General features: G+C 45.0%; 1 long non-coding RNA gene across 1 annotated transcript; it reads right to left on the bottom strand.

Annotated features, from left to right (window-relative positions):
• Positions 1-21,102: 21,102 nt before the first annotated feature.
• On the bottom strand, positions 21,103-21,873 carry LOC120976214 (uncharacterized). Its single transcript, XR_012181052.1, has 2 exons — positions 21,694-21,873; positions 21,103-21,499 (listed from the first exon to the last, which is right to left on the bottom strand). It is a non-coding gene; the product is annotated as an uncharacterized lncRNA (long non-coding RNA).
• Positions 21,874-22,138: the final 265 nt, after the last annotated feature.

Below are 22,138 nucleotides of genomic sequence, written 5' to 3'. Positions count from 1 at the left end.
CCCGGCCAGTCCAGCGGCGAGGCAGGGCTTGAGTTTGCTTGAGTTGATTTCTTCTCTGGAGCCTCATTTGATTTTGAATTGCCTGGGCTCCTGGAGCCGCATTTACGTATCCCCAAAGCCAGCTTGGGGAGGAAATGTGTTGGCGAGACACCTCCAGTGTCCACCAGACCCATTTTCACCCCATATCCAGCTGCAAGGGGGCTTTGAGGATGCAGGATATCTAGTGCAGTGTTCTCTGAATTTTCTCCCGCGAATCCTTTGAGTATAGAACCATCCACCTCTTGACTGTCCTCCAGACCAGCCACCAGATCTGTTTAATATCAGAACAAATAGCATTATCAAAAACATGTTTATTCCTAACTTTCCAAAGGCACCACAGTACACAGGCGCAAAAGGCATTTAGTACTTCATGTTTTTTGTTTGCAGGCCAAAATTTGGCAATAGAGAGATAGCTAGACCCTAAATCAACAGAAAGAAAGGAGGAGACCTCATCCAGATGTTTTTTGCTACCACACAACCAAAAAACAGGTGATCTACTGTTTCCTGGTCAGAGCAGAATAGGCATCCCGGAGTTTTGTCAATCCCCCTTTTAAGCAAACTGTCTTTAGTCATCAGTTTGTTATGGGCCAGTAGCCAGAGAAGGACCTGAACTCTGGGTGGCACTACAATAGACCAAACTGAAGGAATAAAGACAGGTTTCACCCCCCTAAAATTAATGATAGCATACAACGAGCTGGAAGAGTAAACCCCTTTGGATTCATATTGCCAGATCATGACATCTTCCTCTCCGGTGAGGGTAGTCTCTTTTATAATTTGTTCAAGGAAGTACCACTCTTCCATCATAGCAGGGGTAAAGACCCTTCTAAATGTAAGTTTGATAATGTCCCCATCCCAAACATCAGAAACTGTAACACACTGTTGATGACAGATAGCATAAAGTGGCCAGAACTGGACAGAAAGGGGAGAGGTGCCAAACCATATATCCTCCTAGAATCTGGTTTTTCTCCCATTCCCTACTACCCACCTATAGCCAAATTTTAGAGCTTTAGCAGCCCACATAACTCCCTGCCAAAACTTGGAGGAAGCCTGTGGTCTACAAGCAAAGATATTAGGTGAGTTTCTAAGATATTTTTTGTCTATGATCTTTTTCCAGATCTTGCCCTCATCTTGAGCATACCTCTTGACCCAGCTGCCTAACAGACATAGATTGAGGTCTTTAATATTGGGGACCCCAAGTCCACCATGCTCTTTTTTCATACAGACCAGATGCCAATTGGCTAGGTGGAGTTTCCTATTCCCCTCAAAGTCACTCCATAAACAATAAGCAAGCTGATTATTAATTAAATCTATAGCCCATTTGGGAAACTTAAAGAAGGACAGTAGGTAAACAGGGATACTAGCCAAACAAGCCTTGATCAGAGTTAGTCTAGCCGAGTAGGAAAGCAGTTTTCCCCTCCAACCAGCCATCCTCTTCAGAATTTTATCAATAAGGGGTTGAATATCTTCCCTTCTCAGTTTGTCATAATGTAAAGGAATTCCTAGGTATGTTATTGGAAACATACCTACAGTACATCCAAAAATATTAACAAATGGGGTTAGACTCTCCCCCTCCACACCTAAAGGGATGAGCTCACTCTTAGCATAATTTCTTCTCATCCCTGAAACTTTTTCAAAGCAGGTCAGGATCATTTTTAAGTTGGCTGCTTTAGATTCATCCTCATCCATGAAGAAGATGGTATCATCTGCATACTGCAAACAGACCACCCCTCCAGGGATGAGGTCAGAGCATAGACCCCTAATTAGATCATGAGATGTAGCTTTGATGAGCATCCTAGTTAAAACATCTACTACAATGTTAAAAAGAAGGGGGATATAGGGTCCCCTTGCCTTAGCCCCTTGTTGGTAATGAAGAAGTCACTTTCCACTCCATTCACCTTGACCCCTACAGAGCCCATGTGTGTGATTTGGTGAATCCATTTGATCCATACAGGACCAAAGTTTCTTTTGTGGAGGATCCCCAACAAGAAATCTAGATTGACCTTATCAAAGGCCTTCTCATAGTCTAGTTTAAGCACTAGCCCTGAGTTGTCTGAATGGAAAGTGGAGTGCAACACCTCATGTGCAGTCACTACACTTTCCAGGATATATCTCCCTTTAATAAAAGATGACTGATTACTAGAGGTGAGAAAGTTCATAACCACAGCAAGCCTATTGGTCAGAACTTTTGTAAAGACTTTAAATATACAATTCAGTAAGCTAATAGGCCTAAATTTCCTCATATTGGTGGCATCCTCTTTTTCAGGTATGAGGGAAATCATGGAAAAATTTAATCTATAAATATCTAGGGTGCCTGCATGGAAGTCATCAAATAGAGCCATAACATCTTGTTTGATGGTCTCCCAAAATTCTTGCAAAAAGAGGAAAGAGAGGCCATCTGGACCAGGTGCTCCTTCACAGTATGAACCAAAGATGGCCTCCTTTACTTCTTTTTCAGTGAATGGGGCTTGAAGTGCCTCATTCCTGTCTTCAGAGATTTTTTCCTCAGAAGAGAAAAAAATCCTCGTTCAGACTAAATCCCTCTCTATCTTCTTTTCTGAAAAGATCTTTGTAAAAATCAGAGGCTATTTTTAACATTTCTTTAGTGTCAGAGGTGGGGCCATTGCGCCCATCAAGGAAATGGATGAGAGATTTCCTTCTCCTCTGATTAGCTACTGCATTAAAGTATTTGGTGTTCCTGTCACCTTCTAGAATGTCTATGTCTCTAGACCTTTGTCTAGCTTTGGCCTCCTCTTTAATCCAGATAAACTGGAGTTCTAATAAGATATTTTTCATCCTAGTACTCTCCACATCAGAAAGGCAAGTTGATTCAGACTTGATATCAAGCTCATCATATTCCTCTGTGAGCGCATTTTTCTTCTTCCTAATTTATGCTTCTATATTCTTACTCCAGCCCTTGGAAAATTTTCTAAATCTCCTAACCTTCTCCTGCCAGATATCTATTGACCTAATTTTATTGACTGGGGCAAACCAGTTCTTAATGGCCAGCTCTTTGAATTCACTATGTAGCATCCACCATTTTTCAAACTTGTAACTAGAGGGCCTAGGGCTGCTTCCTAAGCCAGAATCCCATAGCAGGGGGTGTGATCACTCCCAGTTCTAGGGAGAGCTTGAGAGGTACATAAAGGGAAAATAGCCTCCAGCTCAGTGGTGCAGAAGATTCTATCAATTGTAGTCATAATGTTATTCTCCTGGTTGTTGGCCCAGGTGAATTTCCTACCTGACATCCTAATTTCCAGCAGGCTCCATATCTCCACCCAGGCATTAAATTTACCTGCCCAATGGTGATTGATGTTACCATTACTCTTATCTTGCTGGTATCTGACCAAATTAAAGTCCCCTCCTATTAGAGTGGGCATTTGTTCATCTACAAAAAGGCTGTGAAGCTCAGAGATAAAATCCTTTTTGCCTTCCTCATATGGGGAACCATATACAGCTATAACTCTAAAGCAAATCCCGCTAGATTTGACTTTAAGATTGCAGGTGACAGAAAAATTTAGGGAGCTCCAAAGGAGAACCTCCAATATGTCTGCATCAACACCAACTAGCACCCCTCCAGAAGTGCCCACAGCAGGGAGGTGATGCCAAAGAAAGTTTTTACTACCACTAATGGATTTAAGGAAAGCAGGGGATAGCTCCTATTTTTTGGTCTCTTGAAAAGCAACAATGCTAGCATTTGTTCTGGCTAATGTGTCAATATATAATGCATGTCTTCTTACCTGGGGTAGTAATCCCCCTAATATTCCAGAATAGGCAATTCATCTAAACTGGTTTTTCTTGGGGTGCTTGCCCTGCCCATATTTGGAGACCTTAGTCCAGATGACACCGCATACGCTTAAGCCTCGCTTTTCCACAGACAGCTGCCGGAGTCAGACCCAAACCGGCGGCGCCGCCATGTGCTTCCAGTTTTGTTCGGGTGGCGCCACAAGGTCAGCGATGTCAGCGGACTTGATGTCGCTGCCATCCACCTCGCGGACGGGTTCGTCGTTGTCCTCCTCTTGGACGACAACCACTTTGCCCCGAACTTGATTGTAACCCACCCACCACGGTCAGTCGGTCACTCATCTTTGCCTCTGCCTGTCGCTTTGGTGTCTGCCGACCTCATTCTCGCCGTTCGCAACCAGGCCGGAGAGATAAGAAGAGGATATGCTAGTGCACGCAGACAAAGACCGCTATAGCCCGCTCAGGATGGAGTAGCTCACGTACGAGATCGACGCCGGGGAGCTCGGCCTGGGCGGCCTCCGCTCATTGTTGCAGGCCTCAGTGCCACCGTTGTCTCCCTGCAACATCCATCCATCAGCGCATCATGTGTTTGATGAAATGCTCCTTGGTTCGCAGCACGCCGGCGAGGACAAGACGGACAACGGCACACTGCTGGGGAGGAGCACGATGCGAGGAGGTGGCGTTCGTGCGAGCAACACCTCAGCCGCGGGCAGCGAATCCCCGGTGAGTGGCCCGTGCTCCTACTGCTAGGCGGCCAGCAAGATTATGGCACGCGCTTGGTGCTTACTCTGGGTGCTAGACCACGGCCCGCAAGGTGCAAGGTGTACTCCATACGGCCGCCGAGTATGGCACGGTGCTGCGTAGGGCGCCGTCGCCACGCTCCTCTCACTATTAGGGAAAACCTTATACACAGAACTTTATCAGTAGGGCTGGTTAAAATGGGGCGCTAGTGCTACATAGCAGTAGCGCATGCACGTGAACCGCGCTACAGATACGCGTGTAGTAGTAGCGCCTCTCCAGAGAAAATCGCTACTACTTAAATTCCCACTACTAAGCCGATAGGCTACGAATAGTAGTAGCGATCTTAGGAAAACCTGCTACCGCTAAGATTATTGTAGCAACGCGTTTTCCGTGAAAAATACTACTGCTAATGAAAATAAAATAAAATGAAAAATAAATAGAAAAGTAAAATGAAAATGAAAGAAATAGAAAAATGAGAAAGAAAAAATAAAATGTAAAGAAAAATAAAATAAAAAGAAAAATAAATGAGAAAGGCATAGCAGTAGCGTCTGTTCATAACAGGCGCTATAGATAATATAGCAGCAGCGCGTTTTTTGGAACCCCGCTATAGAAAGGGAAAAGACAATAAAAAAAGAAAAGGAAAATAAATAGCTATAGCAGTAGCGCTTTTCACAAAACGCGCTATAGCTAACTTATCTATAGCGTGTTTTTCCAACCAGCGCTACCGCTACGTTTGACTTAACCCCCGCGCGGTTTCCCTCCCCCCACTTCTCCCCCAAATCCCTCGCTGCACTTCGCCTTCGCCCCACTTTGCCGCCGTCTCCTGCCGACGTCGATGCCCTAGAGCCACCAGAGCAACGTGCTGTCGACGCCACCAGAGCCGCCCCCAACGCCACCAGAGCCGCCCTCGCCGCCACCGGAGCCACCCTCGACGCCCCTGCCTCCCTCGCCACCACTGCCTCCCTCGCCACCACCGGAGCCATCCTCTGTAAGCCCCCACCCCTCCTCTCTCTCTCTCTCTCTCTCTCTCATGCATAGCACAAACATTGGACAGAGAACTAGCTAGCTAGGTTAACTAGTTTAATTAGGTTAGTTATCTAGGTTAGTGTAAAATTTTAGTTAGGGCTTTGACAGAGAACTAGTTAGGTTAACTAGTTTAATTAGGTTAGTTATCTAGGCTAGTGCAAAAATTTAGTTAAGGCTTTGACAGAGAACTAGTTAGGTTAACTAGTTTAATTAGGTTAATTATCTAGGTTAGTGCGAAAATTTAGTTAGGGCTTTGACAGAGAACTAGCTATGTTAACTAGTTTAATTAGGTTAATTATCTAGGTAAACTAGGTTAACTAGCTAGGTTAGTTAGGTTCGTTAGGTTAACAAGCTAGGTTAGAGCAAAAATTTAGTTTAGAGCATTAGGTCAAAAGGGTTAGAGTTAAAATGGAGTTCCTTTGCAATTTAATTGGGTTCTGTCCTAGGCAGAGAAGGGATAGAGAAAATAATGTGTGTGTGTGTGTGTGTGAGAGAGAGAGAGAGAGAGAGAGAGAGGAATAGCTAGAACAGAATTTGGGTTCTGTCCTAGAAAGATAAGTGTTTAGTGAGGTCATTTTGCAAAGGTTTTTGATTTTTGGAAAGACCACTATTTTTGAAGGAAAAGAATTTAGGTAAGTTTTATTTTAAAGATGATCCCTCCCTAGACTTTTAGCTTTAAACACAAAACAAAAGCATTTAGCTAAAAATAAAAAATAGTAGCTATGGCATTTAGCTATAAACAAAAAACAGAATTGATGTTATATAATATATGTCATTGATGTTCATTTGCATATTCCATTATTTTTGATTATATCTTTTCATTGAAGTGGTTCGATTGTGCCCAAGTGGCCTTTTGTTGTTTCCAGGGAATGAGGCCGAGTGGCCTATGTTTTGCCAGAATGTTGATTCATTTCCATTCCGGCAAATTTCCGGTGCTCGATTTGTCCACTTTTTAGCAAAGGTCATGCCAAAATTTTCCGTGAATTTCGGCATCACTTGTGCTACAAACTAGGACATATTGAGTGCCCGGGATTTGCCGCACCGGGAAGGAATCAACGTTCCTGCAAAACATAGGCCTTTTTTATGTCATTATTCATTTTATTAGGTCTAGAATTAATTGACTAGATTTAATTATAGGAAACATGGCTAGCAACGATGAAGGACAGGGTTCTCGTGATTGTGACGACGTCTACCTGGCGGCAGACGAATTTTTGAACCTTGTCGACGATCAACGGTTGTTGTGGATGGGCCCACCTGTCACATCCGAGACCGGCGCCGAGACTGGCGTTGAGACCCAGACCGGCACCAAGACCGGCACCGAGACTGGCGAAGCCGGTATAGAGCCGAAACCGAACACTACTAGGGAAAACCCTAGCAGTAGCGCGGGTATTTTGCCTATAAGTAGCGCGAGACGACGCGCTACTGATAAGGCGCTACAGCTAACGTGTAGCAGTAGCGCCTGTCGTCCCACGCTACTGCTATACATGGCTAGCAGTAGCGCGCTTTAGTGAAGAGCGCTGCTGCTAATATCTACAGCGCTTTTCAGGAGGAAGCGCTACTGGTAAGGCAGCGCTACTGCTAACTTTGTTCCCCTCGCTACTGCTAGTTTTATTAGTTTTTTTCTGCATATTTATTTTGTATTTGAATAGGCTTTATACAGTAATCTTTAGCATATCATACACATACAAATGTAATCATAGCATATACATACAAATAGTCTCATCAAATCATGTCATCATCATAATCATCATCCAACACAAAGTGGTCTCTAGTCATCATCTCGAAAATAGTGATACAAGTCTCGATTACTTGCAACTGTACATCGTTATCCATCTAAACAATGATATACGCGAGAAGAGCTATCACTTTGAGTGAGAGCGGAACTATGCAGTACATGAGTTCATATCCCTCTCTCGCATTAGCGTGAACCTAAACTAACTACGGCTTGTCGCTCGGAAACCGGAAACCGGTACACCTGGGCCTGACATGCCGGCCACTCGTCGTATATATACTCCTGGCGTAGCACTTCTTCGTCATCGATGATCTATGCACCTACATCGTCACATGAGTCGATGATATGCAACATATATAGTTGAGCAAAAGAAAGAGACAGACTTGGCAAAAATAGAAGCAACATATCATAAGCATAAATAACAAAGTTGATCGTACCCAAAATGCCCTAACTAGAGTGATCGTCGCTAGTCGAGGAGGACGGTTTAATTACATCACAAATAAAGTTTCGTCCTGCATAACTCAAAGTTTCGTCATACAGAAAGCATGGACTAAACGGACACATTGTCATATATCGACAATCACTCCAACATGTCGTGCCATCCATCCAAGTCAGGGAGATAGTCCCCGAACCTAGTGAAAGGCTTCAGGTCAAGACGTTGAGCGGCTACCCGTGTTCGGACGTCTTCCCGCGACATTTGTCCTTCTTCGTAGAACATCCCTGTTTTTCCGCCGACCTCCTTCATGATGGTTTGGGCAAGTTCGCGCTGGATGTGATAGAACTCAGCTCGAAGTCGATGATCCTCGATATCTCCTACGTTCTTTGCCCATTCTAGAATATGGGCATCGCCGGATGTAGGTGACATGCGAAGGTTCTGGTGATCTCATCTGTACTCCAGCATGTGGTGTAGGACATAGAATCCATCATTAAGAGAATCACTCGGTTGCTGGATGCAACAGAAGTCGGTCTTATGGCCGAAGGCGGGCCTGCCGTCCCTTCTCTTCTTGTTCTTGACCTCTCCACCTCGTGCGTCGTAGTAAAACATAGCACTGTCGAGAACGTGGGAGTATCGGGGGTGTAATCCTTTTTCTTAATGTTCTTCCACGAGTCCAAGTAAAGAGCGTGGGAGTATCGGGGGTTGGAGATGATGAGGACGGCGCGCCCGCCGCTGCGCAAAATAAGTACACCTCAAAGTAATCAGCCTCCACCGTGCAAATGAATGATTGAAATCGAAGGAAGGATATCCGCGCAAATGACTTACAGGGGATGATAAGGCACGAGAATCGCCTCTTTGTCCTTATTGGCGAGCATGAAATTGATGATGTATGCCCTCGCGTATTCACGGTGCTTTGCGCGGACTCCCAAGAAGCTCTCGTGCATGAAGTACGGGTCTGCGACACATATATGAGGTATCTTCTCAACCCCGATGATGTAGTTCATGTGCAAGGAATAAAGGCGGACAAACGTAAAATCCAGCTTCTTCACGTGAAACATGTCGAATATGTAATCGAATCGAAGGAAGAACTTCTCCGCGGGGAATGTGTCGATGTACGACAATCGCCACGGAACGTTAACCACGTAGAGTGGGTATCCTGGATCTTTCGAGGCGATGAGGCCTTTCTCTATCCGCAGGACATCGTCATGAAGTCTCCTTAGATCGCCGAATCTGGCCCCTAGCGCTGCTGCAGGTAGGATTGGTTGACCGGGGATATGCCATTTATCCGCACCGGGGATATCTATATGGTCTTGAACCCGAGGCCGCTGAGGCGGCTGGATCATAGAATCAGCTTTTTTGCCTTTCCTCGGTCTCTTTCTAGACTTCTTTACTACCAGAAGGTCGTCCATAATACATTCAGCCTCTGGAGACGGCAATTCAGGCACCAACTCATGACGCTCAAACCCTAAGTAGGCGCCAGTATAGACATACTGTTGAGTGCCATCGTCATCCTCATCTATGGCGACGTCACCAGCGACTAATGGAGCCTTTTCCTCACCCCCTCCGCTATCACCCAGCACGACAGCCGACGCTAATTAGGTGAGGTGTTGATGTTCATACCTCACTGTGTGCTCGTGGGTATGCTCCCGGCCGCCTCCAGACGAAGCAGACTCTTTGGCCACAATAGGACCCACCCATTGCAATAATCACCAAGCCACCGCGGGGTCTCGTCGTCATCCCCCACTAGTACCAGAGGAGGAAAATTCTCGTGGCCCAGTTTGACACTGGCCACGGAAACCTTGAAGACGTTCGGGGGGATCGGCCGGCTGTGGAACAATGGTTCCTTCGGCTTCATTATCGTCGCCTTCCCCACGTCCACCTTCTGGTCGCCGATGGTGTACAATATGGTGCACGGGGTTTCGTCGGCCTGCAAAGAATAGTCTGCGATGTGAGACATCCGAAAGGCAATGAAAACGGGAGATTATACATTTATTGAAGGGGGCCGGTGTGACAGATACCGTGAGGGCGTCGAGCTCAGCCAAAGACGAAGCACCGCTGAGCACGTCCGGTCCCGGAGCCGGTGTCGGAGCAGGTGCGGGAGCCGGTGCGGGAGCAGGTGCAGCTGCAGGTGCTGGTGCAACGCTAGTCGAGCTGCTCCCCAAGAAGTCAGCAAGGGGAAAGTCCGCTGCATTTTTTCTGGATTTTGCCTGGTCCAATTGAAAACGGCCAGAACCAAGGAAGTAGACATATCTACAACCACCTGTTTTGCGGCAGCTGCCGCTGTTGCGACTGTCTGAGATAATTTCTTCTCAACCGCAATCTCAACCTTCCTGTCGATGTTTTCTTCAGTTAACCTCCGTCTTTCCTTTCTCTCCTCCGTGGTCTCACGGTAGTACTTCTTCCACGTGGCGCCGTCTCCGACACCGTGCATGCGTCCATACGACGGTCGAGTCTCCACCGGGAGTCGTTTCAATATGTTCAATGCCCGGTTGAATGGAGTGTCCCACTTGGGCCTCACCAACACCTCAGACGGCGAGTCGCTTTCGGCCGCAATACTGTGCTGCTCTCTCTGCAAAAGGTACAAGGATCGTTTACAAATATGACTAACGTGCAGTCGAATTGATCAGAAACTAAAATTACCAGCAGTCTCATGAACTCCGTCGTGACCGCGTTCATCTCAAAAACCTTCTTCACTGGGTCCCAACGGTGCCGGGCCCTGAGGATGTCACGCTCCTGCGGGACGGTGAACTCCGCCAAGGGGTCTGGGATGCCCAGACTCGCGGCTTCCGTGTCCTCCTTGGCCCATATGGACCTCTTCCCGCCGTAACCACGGCTTCCGAGGTGGTGGCACCCAATGTTCCTCTGTTGAAGCCCCTTCATGTACTTTGACTTTTTTGGCAGCTTCGGCCTCGCAAGCCGCCTTGAATATTTCAAAGTGCTCTGTCGTGATTGTCGGATTATCCTTTACAATCTCGGAGTAGGGTTCCTTTTTGTCGATGATCCTTGCTTTCACCCTTGTTTTCTAGGCGGCCAACACGTCGCTAAACTTGGTCATGGCGTGTTTGTTTATCTTCTTCATTGTCGGGTCCTTATCTGGATCTTCATAATCCTTTTCATTCCGGCCCGGGAACAAGAATATCTGGTGCAGCTTCTTTAGGAGGGAGGGCCTAATATTATCTATCTTCTGTAGTTTCTCATTGTTGATGGTGGCGGTTGTCTGTACGATGCAGCCTATTTGACTGCCGTAGCACGCGCGCGCATCCTCGGGCACGTTTGGCTCAAAATTGCCGTCGTCCACATCCGTGACCACCAGTCTAGTAGTCTTGAGTTTGTTAGGAAGCCGTTGCCTCTTTGCTTTCGGTTCTACATCGGCTCCGCTCCCTGAGGCAGCACCGGTCTCAGTCTCAGCGCCGGTCTCGATGCCGGTCTGAGTCTCAGCGCCGGTCTCATGCTCAGCACCGGTCTGCGTGTCGGTCTCAGTCCCCGATGCGACTGGTGGGCCCAGCAACAAGATCGGTTGATCGTCGGCAAGGCTCAAAAATTCTTCTGCCGCCAGGTAGACGTCGTCGCAATAACCAGAACCCTGTCCTTCATCGTTGGTAGCCATGTTTCCTATGATTAAATCTAGTCAATTAATTCTAGACCTAATAAAATGAATAATGACATAAAAAAGGCCTATGTTTTGCAGGAACGTTGACTCCTTCCCGGTGCGGCAAATCCCGGACACTCGATATGTCCTAGTTTGTAGCACAAGTCATGCCGAAATTCACGGAAAATTTCGGCATGACTTTGCTAAAAAGTGGACAAATCGAGAACCTGAAATTTGCCGGAACGAAAATGAATCAACATTCCGGCAAAACATAGGCCACTCAGCTTCATTCCCTGGAAACAGTGTTCAAATATCCATCTTCGACACCACAACACATGTCCAAATATACACGAGCAACCACATGTCCAAATATACATGTCCAAATTTCACAAGCTAATTCAAAAACAAAGTGTAGAAGAAATTTATTTAACTACTAATAGAACAAAATTCAGTGGATGAATGCCTTCATCTATAACAGCAGCGGCCTTGCCCTTTTCATCAGCTGAGGAAAATGTCCTTTTGAGGACTTCAATGGGGGGCAAGTAGCTGAGGTGATTCTGAAAATCAGCCTTGTAGTTGAGTGAAGACCTTATTCTGAGGAATCTCATAATCCAAGGTGCGTAAGGCTTCAACTCAAACGGAGAGAGTGCAACATTTGCCAGAGTCCTCATGAAGAAATTGTGATAATTGACAGGAATGCCATGAATGATGTTGAATAGCAGATTCTTCATGATGCCAACAATTTCCTCATCAGATGAGTCGTGGCCTTTGATTGGACTCATAGTCTTCGTCAGAATGTGATAGACTGTTCTTCGCACATATAGCAATTCCTTCACGAGGAATTTGGTTCTTGGGGCTTGACCGGGCTTCAGAGGCTTCATAAGCACTTGCATGTAATGAGCAGTGAGTTCAGGCTCCTGGTACAGGCAGGGAGCTCCTTCAAGCGGTGGACTGATGGGCAGGGCGTGAAGTAATTCAGAGGCCGGTGCCTTCTAATGAGTGTTTTCGGTCATCCAGTCCAATACCCAAGAGTTGATATCATCAGCATCGCCTGTGATGTGCAGGGTTGCATAGAATTGAAGAATGAGCTCTTCATTCCAATCGCAAATATCCATGCAAAAGTTGAGTAATCCTGCATCATGAAGCACACTGAGGACTGGGGGAAAACAAGGCATTGATTCCATGTCGACGTGAGGAATGTGCTCGTGGTCGAAGACTTTGTCCTTGTTGAAGAGGAGTGAAGAATAAAAGTTTGCTTGGCTAGCAGTCCAGAAACGCTTCCTTCTAAGACGAGCAGAGTCATATGGGTTGAAGTCAGTGAAGAAAACATGCTCGCCGAAGAAGTCATCAGCCTTGAATTTCTACTTCTTCGAGAAGGGATCCTTTGGCTTGGGCTGAGGAGTATCAGTCAATTGCATCACCACCTCAGGAAATCGCAATCTCAGGCTCCACAGGCTGAGGAATTTCTGGTTCTTCTTCAGTGACAGCCTGGGTCTTTAATTCTTCATTAACATTTTCTTCAGCACTAGTGGCTGGAATCTCTTCATGGACAGACGGGGTTGCACGAGGTTCTTCAGATCCCATTTGTACTTCAGTATTGACAGGGGACTGAGGATTTGTTGCAGTGGTGTGAACAGAGGAGAGTTGGGGTGCTGACTTTCCCAAAAGTCATCATTCAGCACTGGTGTTGTACACCCAATGTCCACATCTTCTTCTTCACTCTTTTCCTCAACGCCGACCTCTTTAGCAGTGAACTGAGGCATGGGCGATGAGACTATTGGGGTTGAAGAGATTGTATCCGCTTCAATTTCTTCATCCAACTACTCTGACGAAGCAGCAGAAGGATTCTCTTCATCTGATTCACTTTGAATCACATATTCCTAATCAAAAGGAACAAGGTCCTTTGATGGCATGGATGAGACCGGAATAGCATCAATTGGATTTGCAAAAGAGCTGGTCAATGGCTTCATCTTCTTCGGAGCTGAAGAATATAATGAAGTTGATGCTTTCCTTTTCTTCACTACTGCACGCTCTGAAGCCTTGGTTTTCTTCACATATGATGCAGACGGAAGGATCAGAATTGGGGTAGGTGCAGGAGGAGGAGAGGAATTTGGTTCAATTACTTCAGGCACAATTGATGCAGTTGCCCTGACTTCTTCAGTCTCTTCAGGTGCAACACTAGTGGTTGCCCTGGCAATTTCTTCAGCGGCTGGAATGCAGTCATCAGCCCTGGTACTCTGAGTTTCTTCAGCAGCCTGAATGTCATCAGCGGTGCAGGCATGTTCTTCAGTCGGCTGAGCAGAAGCCTCAGCCTGAGGATTTTCTTGTTGCGTTGGGGCTACAACATTGGAAGTGAACTTCTCAGTCAAATTCACAAATCTAACTTTGGCTCCAAGCCAGTCAGTGCGCTAAACGTCAAATTCATCACTGAGCTTCTTGATCTCAGATTGAATAGTGACAAGTTCTTCAGTTGTCATGGGGACAACGTTCTTCTTCAGGAAGCTCTCCTTCTTGTACTGCGCTTTCTTCAACTGTCTGGCCTTTTCAAATTTTCATTTGTCTTCTTGAATGAAGGCAGTCAGCATATGACTCTGGCCAGGAGTCATCTTGAAATTAGGCATAGGATTGTTTGGGTCCTTGTGCCAGAGATCAATGTAATCAAGGATCAACTTTGGATCCAAAAGTAGAGGCACATTTGTGCCTTTGGCTCTAGCGGCCTTGAGCTGCCTGTCTCTGATGATTTCGGCAAGTTCTTCATCATCAGCTTCGTCTTCATCAGACGGCACTTGAAAGGCGACCTGCTTCTTGTGAGGACTTGGTCGAGTGCCTCGTCCAGCAGTGGCCTTTTTCTTCAGCAGAGAGGGGCCAGTTGAAGAATTTGGTGGAGCTGAAGAACTAGCAGAAGCTCCTGAGGCAATAGAGATGCCTGTTGTCCTTTGGCACATGGCGAGATGCACAGGTGCTGAGGATTTTGTCGGAGGAGCTGGGGACTTTGGCGGAGGAGATGGAGCAGCTTGAGGAGTTGGCCGTGAGGGCTTTGAAGAATCTGGCCGTGAGGGCATTGCTGAGGAACTTGGCCGTGAGAGCATTGAGGATGAAGCACTTGGCTTATGAGCAGGCTTCTTTGCCATGGCCTTCTTTGGCTTGACAGCAGAGGCCTCAGCAGTGGTAGCAGCAGTAGCAGAATCTTCATTAAATTTCCTCACTGCTTCCTTAGCTATTTTGGCTAGCTTGGCCTGGCGCTTGGCCTATTCATCAGGATAGTCCTCACCACGCTTGAGGCTGGTGGGATCAGCTTCTTGGCCAGGTGCCAATGGAGGTCTTGGGCATGGAGGATTTAGAGCGAAGTTCTTCATATACTTGGGAGTGACATATCTGTACTCCCTCCATTCCCGTGCCCATCTCCTTTCAATCTTTTGAATGCGCACCTTGCGCTGATTTTTATCCTCCTCAGGGGGTGTGCAGTACCCAGCATAGATGTCCTCAGGGATCTCAACCGATGTGTTGACCTCAGGCCTATTTCCTCCTTTCTGTGACTTCTTACCATCAGCCATTTTCTTCAGCTGAGGAATATGAACAATAGAATTTTCTGAAGAGGTATGCAACTTTTCTTCGAGGAACGCTGCAAATGAGTTAAGTTGATGAGAACCTAGTGATTCAGCAGCGGACATGAGTACCTGTGAACAGAGTATAGTTGCGAGGAATTTGGAGAGGTCATATGCGTTCTCAGAAGGTTTTTCAAAAAGAACAAGTTTGAGGAATTTGAACAGATGTGTCTTGAAGAATTTCACTAAGCGTTCTTTGTCATAGGTTCTAGAGTTGTATAGATCGAAAATCCACACAATTGAGGAATCTTAAAAATTGTTGCTTAGAGAAACGGATCAAGAACAGATGACATGTGAGGTGTTTAGTGTGTGAAGAATTTGAGGAATAAACACCTTTGAAGATTTTGTAGTAAACATTTGAATCAAAGAGGGCAGTAAAAGTAACTTTTAATTACCCTGGATGAACAACACGATGAACTGGGAAGTGTAGATGTGAAGTTTGTCAGTTCATATCTTCCACGCCCTAACTTGGCAGAGGAAGACAGCTACGGCTGCGGCGGAGTGAAGAAATCCGCAGCCGGCGCGAGTACGATGGCGACGAGGTCGAGGCAGTGAAGCTTTTCCTCACTGGCGGCGATGAAGTAGCGGCGGCGCTAGGTTTTGGGAAGCTCGAGCGGGAGAGAGGTCAGAGTAAAATTGAAGAGAGGAAGGGAAGGGGTATTTATAGACGGAGTGAAAAACTGTTCGCCCGAAGAAATTGGACAAACGTGCCCCTGACCCTTCTCATTCGCTTGACATGTGTCACCCACGTACTGAGAGGTGGCGATCGTGTGAGATCGTGGGTGAATAGATAAACATTTCACAGAATGCGGAACGGTTTGAGTGGCAAAGCTGAAATTTTAGATAAGATAAGTTTTAAAGTTCTGTTTGCAAATTCTTCAGCTGACAAGGACACAGTGAATATTTTGAACGAGTTTCAAATAGAACTCACATGAAGAATTTGTGAATAGACTGGGTTGAGTTTAGCATAGAGGGGGAAGGGTCCGATCACATTCACTTAGCAGAAAAAGCAACTTGAAGAATTAGCAATAAGTGAATGTTGTAGAGGACATAAACTCTATATATATAAATAGCCAATGAAGAAAAACGACGGAGATGGTGAAGACAATGCAAAGTTGAAGAAAATGAACAAATGAGGAATTTCATAACTGAGGAAAAACTCAATTGAAGATTTTCAACTTTTGGAGGTGGCGTAACCCACCGTGTAAGAATGGTGATTTCAGACACCGCATACAATTGTCGTAGGGCTCTGAGAATCAAATTCTTCATTAATTTCTTCACACTTAAAGTGTTAGTCTTCATTGATTGAAGAAAAATGTTTCTTCATGTGTTGCACATCTAAGTCATCAATTTGCATAAGTGTTAGGATGAGTGTCCTTTTCAAAGAACATTCGAAGATTCTAGGATATTTAGTTCACACCTCAACTTGCTAAATCTCTTCTCATCCAAGGGCTTAGTAAAGATATCGGCTAGCTGTTCTTCAGTCCGTACATGCTCAATAGAGATGTCGCCCTTCCACACATGATCACGAAGAAAATGATGACGAATTTGAATGTGCTTAGTCTTCGAGTGCTGAAATGGGTTGTGAGCAATCTTGATTGCACTCTCATTGTCACAGTAGAGAGGCACATTCTTCATGTTGACACCGTAGTCCTTGAGAGTTTGCTTCATCCATAGCAATTGAGCACAGCAAGAACCAGCAGCAATGTACTCAGCTTCAGCAGTAGACAGTGATACGCAGTTCTATTTCTTCAAGGACCAACAGACCAAAGATCGTCCGAGGAAATGGCATGTGCCTGATGTTGACTTGCGGTCCACATGATCACCAACATAGTCAGAGTCTGAATATCCAATGAGATCAAAAGCCGAGCCCTTGGGGTACCATAATCCAAGTGTTGGTCTGTGAGCTAGATATCGAAGAATATGCTTCACAGACTTAAGGTGTGATTCCTTCGGTGTAGCTTGAAATCGGTCACACATGCAAACACTAAGCATAATATCTGGCCTAGACGCACATAGATACAATAGAGACCTTGATCATACCTGCAGTCGACATAACTAAAACTCCAGGCGGTTAAACCAAAATCACACAGAACAAGGGAGTACCTTGCTCTGATACCAATTGAAAGTGCGTTATATCGACTAGAGGGGGGTGAATAGGCAATTTTTATGAATTCTTCACTGAGGAATTTGCGGGTGAGGAAATTCCTGAGTGAAGAACTACTTGCAGCGGAATAAGTACTCAGATGTAAACATAATAGAACACAAGCATGGCCATCATGAAGAAATGAAAACAAGCACAGAGTACAGAAAGCGTAAACACAGGATAACACAGGATGAAGACAATCAAACTGAAGAAATTGAACTAAGGAAATTGAGAAAGTCTCCAGTCAAAGTCTTCAAAACAGATATGAACAAGTGCACAACACAGTAATGAGGAAATGAAAGAGTTGAGGAAATAGAACCAGTAGGCTTGGTGAAGACAATGATTTGGTAGACCAGTTCCAACTGTTGTGACAGTTGTATGTCTGGTTGGAGCGGCTAGGTATTTAAACCTGAGGACACACAGTCCCGGACACACAGTCCTCACCGTATTCTCCTTGAGCTAAGGTCACACAGACCTCGCCCAACCACTCGTGGTAAGTCTTCAGGTGACTTCCAAACCTTCACAAACTCGGTTACTCGGTGATCCACAATTTCCTCTTGGATGCTCTAGACCATGACGCCTAACCGTCTGGAAGATGCACAGTCCTCAAAGGTAACAAGCGTCGGATCCACGCAGGATCAATCTCTTCAGTGATGCTCAATCACTTTGGGTTTGTAGGTGTTTGGGTTTGGGTTTTCCTCACTTGATGATTTTGCACTCAAAGTCCTCGGAGGATGGGATGCTCCCAAATGACAAGTGTCAGTTTCTCTCGGAGCAGCCAACCACCTAGTGGTTGTAGGGGGCGGCTATTTATAGCCTAGGGAGTAGCCCGACATGATAAGACATAAATGCCCTTCAATGATATGCCCGTTAGGTGGGTAGATATTTTGGGACAGCTGGCGCATAGCACAGCAACGGTCGGAAATTTGAGGTTCAAATTCCTCACGGCTATCATGTTCCTCACTGTGTAGGCAATCCGCACTAGCGAATTCCTAACTCCTCAGTCAGAACAAATTCCTCAGAGACCAGAAGAACTTCGTCTTTGTCACTGAAGAAATTGACTGAGCTGTATGAGATTTCCAGTGGCTTCACTCGAAGGGATTGGTAGGTGTAGGATTTGAGTTGAGCATCACATGGAAATTTTTCCTTAGTATTTCCTCGACCCCCTTTAACAGTACGGTGTTTCCTATGACTCAAGAAAGAGAAAATGAAACTACGAAAACAAAAGTCTTCACGCTTCATGTTTCTCGTATGAATACCAAGTCTTCAGGTCACACCATTTTCTTCACTTTCAAAGTCTTCAGAAAGTCTTCAGAAAACCAAAGTCTTCAATCGAAGATATTCATTTTTAGGGGTCTACTTTCTCTGTAAATATCAAACTCCTCATAGACTTATAGACCTGTGTACACTCATAAACACATTAGTCCCTTAACCTATAAGTCTTCAATACACCAAAATCACTAAGGGGCACTAGATGCACTTACACCTCGACCACTTGGCGACCCTCGACCATCAGCGGCCCTCTTTTTCTACCTTTCCTACTTCTTCTTTTCATCTTCTACTTCTACTTTTTTTCATCATCTTCTTCTTCTACTACTTATTGTTCTTTTTTTCCATCATCATCATCTTCTTCTTCTTCTTTTACTTCTTTTTTTCATCTTTCTTGTTTATTCTTAAAAATAGAAAAAAAACCTAAACTAAACTATAAACTAAATGTAACCTAAACTAAACTAAATTAACCTAAACTAAACTAAATTAACCTAAACTAAACTAAACTAAACTAAACTAAACTAACATAAACTAAATCTAAAAAACAGAAGAAGAAAAAATAACTCACCACGGGGAGGGGGCGCGGGTTGAGGAGGCAGGCCACGGGGAGGGGCGCGGGTTGAGGAGGTCGAGGGGAAGGGCGGGCGGCGACGGTGCGGGGCGGGGCGGGGCGGGGCGAGGCGGGGCGCCCGGGCGGGGTGGCCGGTGACGGGGGTGGCATGGGGCGGCGGCGGCTGGGGCACGGGGCGGGGCGGGGCGGGGCGGCCGGCGACGGGGGTGGCGCGGGGCGACAGCGACTCGGGCATGGGGGCGGCGTGGGGTGGCGGCGGCGCAGGCACGGGGGCGGCGCGGGTGAGGTGAGGGGAGAGAGAGGGGTGGGCCGCGGGTCTGAGGTGGCATATTGAGAATTTCTTTGCCGTCTGCTAGCAGACAACAAAGAGCGTAGCTAGTGGGGTGGGGCCGGGGGGGCGGCCGTTAGGTTGGCCACTTTCTTTGCCGTCTACTAGCCGTCTGCTAGCAGACGGCAAAGAAAGTGGCCGTTAGGTTGTTCTCGTTAGTGGGCCACCCTCCCTCTTTGCCATCTGCTAGCTGACAGCAAACATGATCTTTGCTGTCAGCTCTTTCTTTGCCGTGAGTTTTCTGTAAGCTGATAACAAAGACCTTCTTTGCCGTCAACTAGCACACGGCAAAGAGCTGGCTGACGGCAAAGATCCTGATTCCAGTAGTGACTATATAAAAATCTGCAATGTCAGCGTGCAGCTTCAGATGTCATTTCATACTATTTCTAAAGTGCGTTGTCCAATCACTTCAGGCTAGAATCTTACTTGATTACTGGCCATATTGCATTTTTTTTCTCAGGACATGTGTAGGGGATGAGTATCCATTTTGGACTCAATTAGCTTTGCTCAGATACTGAATGTAATAGCGATAGGTCATTGTAGTTCTAGTGGCAATGCTATCACCGCTGAATATGTAAAACAAGAGATGATAAATGCTCTATATATGAGAGTTATTGCCATCCCTAATCTATATATTTTTATTTTTACAATGGCTCGGCTGCAAGACCATATGAACAAAACAATCAACAAAATAATGCCACCCAGCGAATTCCCACCCAGCCACAAGCAATTTAACCAAACGACACAACAAGCGCGCGTACGCTTCTAGTTTATGTCATGCATGCATGGCAAGAAAGCAACACACGCATATGCTTGACTAGATAGGCACAAGTTCATACTATTTCCAAATACAATAATTTATATAGATGGTACAATACAGACAAGGCAAGTGGTGGTTATGCTGAGATCGTCTTGACTACTACATATCATGAATGGGCAATTTTGTTTCATTTCCAAAACCACATGCTTAAAACGGAACCAACGCTAAATTGGTTTATTTCACATGTTAATCCCACATATATAATCTCGCATGTATGTTTGTAATATTAGATATGCATATTAATTGATAACCTTTAAGTGCAATCAAAATATCTTTCTATGCATGTTAATTCTCACGTATGTTTGTAATATTAGTCAAGACGTGCATTGCATGTGCACGATTACTAGTACAAAGGAAGATGAAGAGTAAGGAAAAGAGGCGTTTGCCTGGGTGCCAGGCAATTCAGCCAGACCCATGAGGAAGGAAGGGAAAGTAGGAAAAAATATAGAAGGGGGTAGTTGACCTGCGAGAGAGGTTGGTAAGACAGAAATGCAGATTGGGCTAGGCCCATTTGGTTTCGAACAAGACAAAATAATGTGGGTTGCACCCAGGGAAGAGAGAAGGAAATAGAAATGAATTTCTTTTTACATAAATCTAGAGAGTGAATAAAGACTCAAATATAAAATCAAATGAAGTTCAAAAAAATCCAAAGAAAATTCTGAGTAGCATACTTTAATATGTCAAAAACGAGAAGGATAAAACCCAACTAAAAATGTACAAAACAATTAAAAATTTAATTTGGGTTAACTTTAATTCAAACTAAATCCTACAAATGTATGAAAACTCAATTTAAGCTTTTCTTAACCAAATAAAACAAACACATTTTTTGGCCTTGCTTTTTAGAAAATAATTTTTAAACATTCTAAAAATTGCGATGTTACAGTGTTTATTGTTGGATTATGTGCATGAGTTTGTTGGGCTAGTTTCCTACCAATTAGTGAAGCATGGGATCCCAATCCATGTAAATGTAATAGAGATAACCAAAACACTGATGATGTAAAAAGCCATGACAACATGGCAGATTTGATAAAACCGACCATAACTCACTTAAGCACGGTCTCAGATTGAAGAGTCTTCTTTCTTGTCATTTCTTTCGTTACTCCAATTCTGCATATTTTCAGGCGATCAATTATTCGTGCTTAGTTGCTTACACACATAACATTTTTATAGAGTCGCGAAAATTAGCCACCGAATCAATTACCCGTACCCATGTAAACTTTCCTTGCGAACATGGCTTTTGCCTCCGATGGCCCTTCGGATGGCGCCAACTCCGGCGCATTGTGTTGTGGTGGTGGTGCATGCATACCCTTTTTGAAGCAGGTGCATTTGGAGAGTATGCAGAATCCGCCGTCGAACCCCCCCTTTTGGCAACTCTTCATGCATTCCTTCCAGTCCATGCATCCGTGGTTGTAATCCTTGTTCATGGAGGAGAAAAGCTGATGGAAAGCCTCCGCACCTGCATCAGAGAGTTTAACACCCAGAACTTTAATTAATACATGTACTTGCATGATACCACTATGATCAATTTGCCAAATGCACACACATATATAAATTTCATAAAAATGTGTAACCCATGAGCTTATGATATATATGTATGTATATGTATAAATTGGAGTTAATATATGATCTTACGATAGTATCTGAACTTACCGTGGCACATGAGGAGCAAACCCAGAACGAAGGCAACAAGCAATTGTGCTCTATTGAACGCCATGGCCAAGACGATTAAACTTTTCTTTGCTTTGCTTGTGGTTCTTCAGGATTGATGTGAAACGGTCTGTGCTATTTATAGAGATGTTCATTCGAGATTCCATTGAATGTATGAGATGAATCATGAGGAATCTAAATGACAGATATAAGAGTATTCGTGTCTCATAAATGCAAGTTCTTTAATACTTCAAATATGTGATAACAAAATGTTGGATATACATATATTTCCATTTCCACTATAAATTCAAGTGCTTTAATACTGCAATACGTGATATCAAAATGTCAGATATACATATATTTGTGTCTCGTTTATAAATGAAAGAGCTTTAATACTACAAATACATGGTATCAAAATGTTGGACATGTTGGTATTTCTATCCCGTGT

Source organism: Aegilops tauschii, chromosome 3, assembly GCF_002575655.3.
Source record: "Aegilops tauschii subsp. strangulata cultivar AL8/78 chromosome 3, Aet v6.0, whole genome shotgun sequence".
NCBI lineage: Eukaryota > Viridiplantae > Streptophyta > Magnoliopsida > Poales > Poaceae > Aegilops > Aegilops tauschii.
This window is presented reverse-complemented; position numbering and strand designations above follow the sequence as displayed.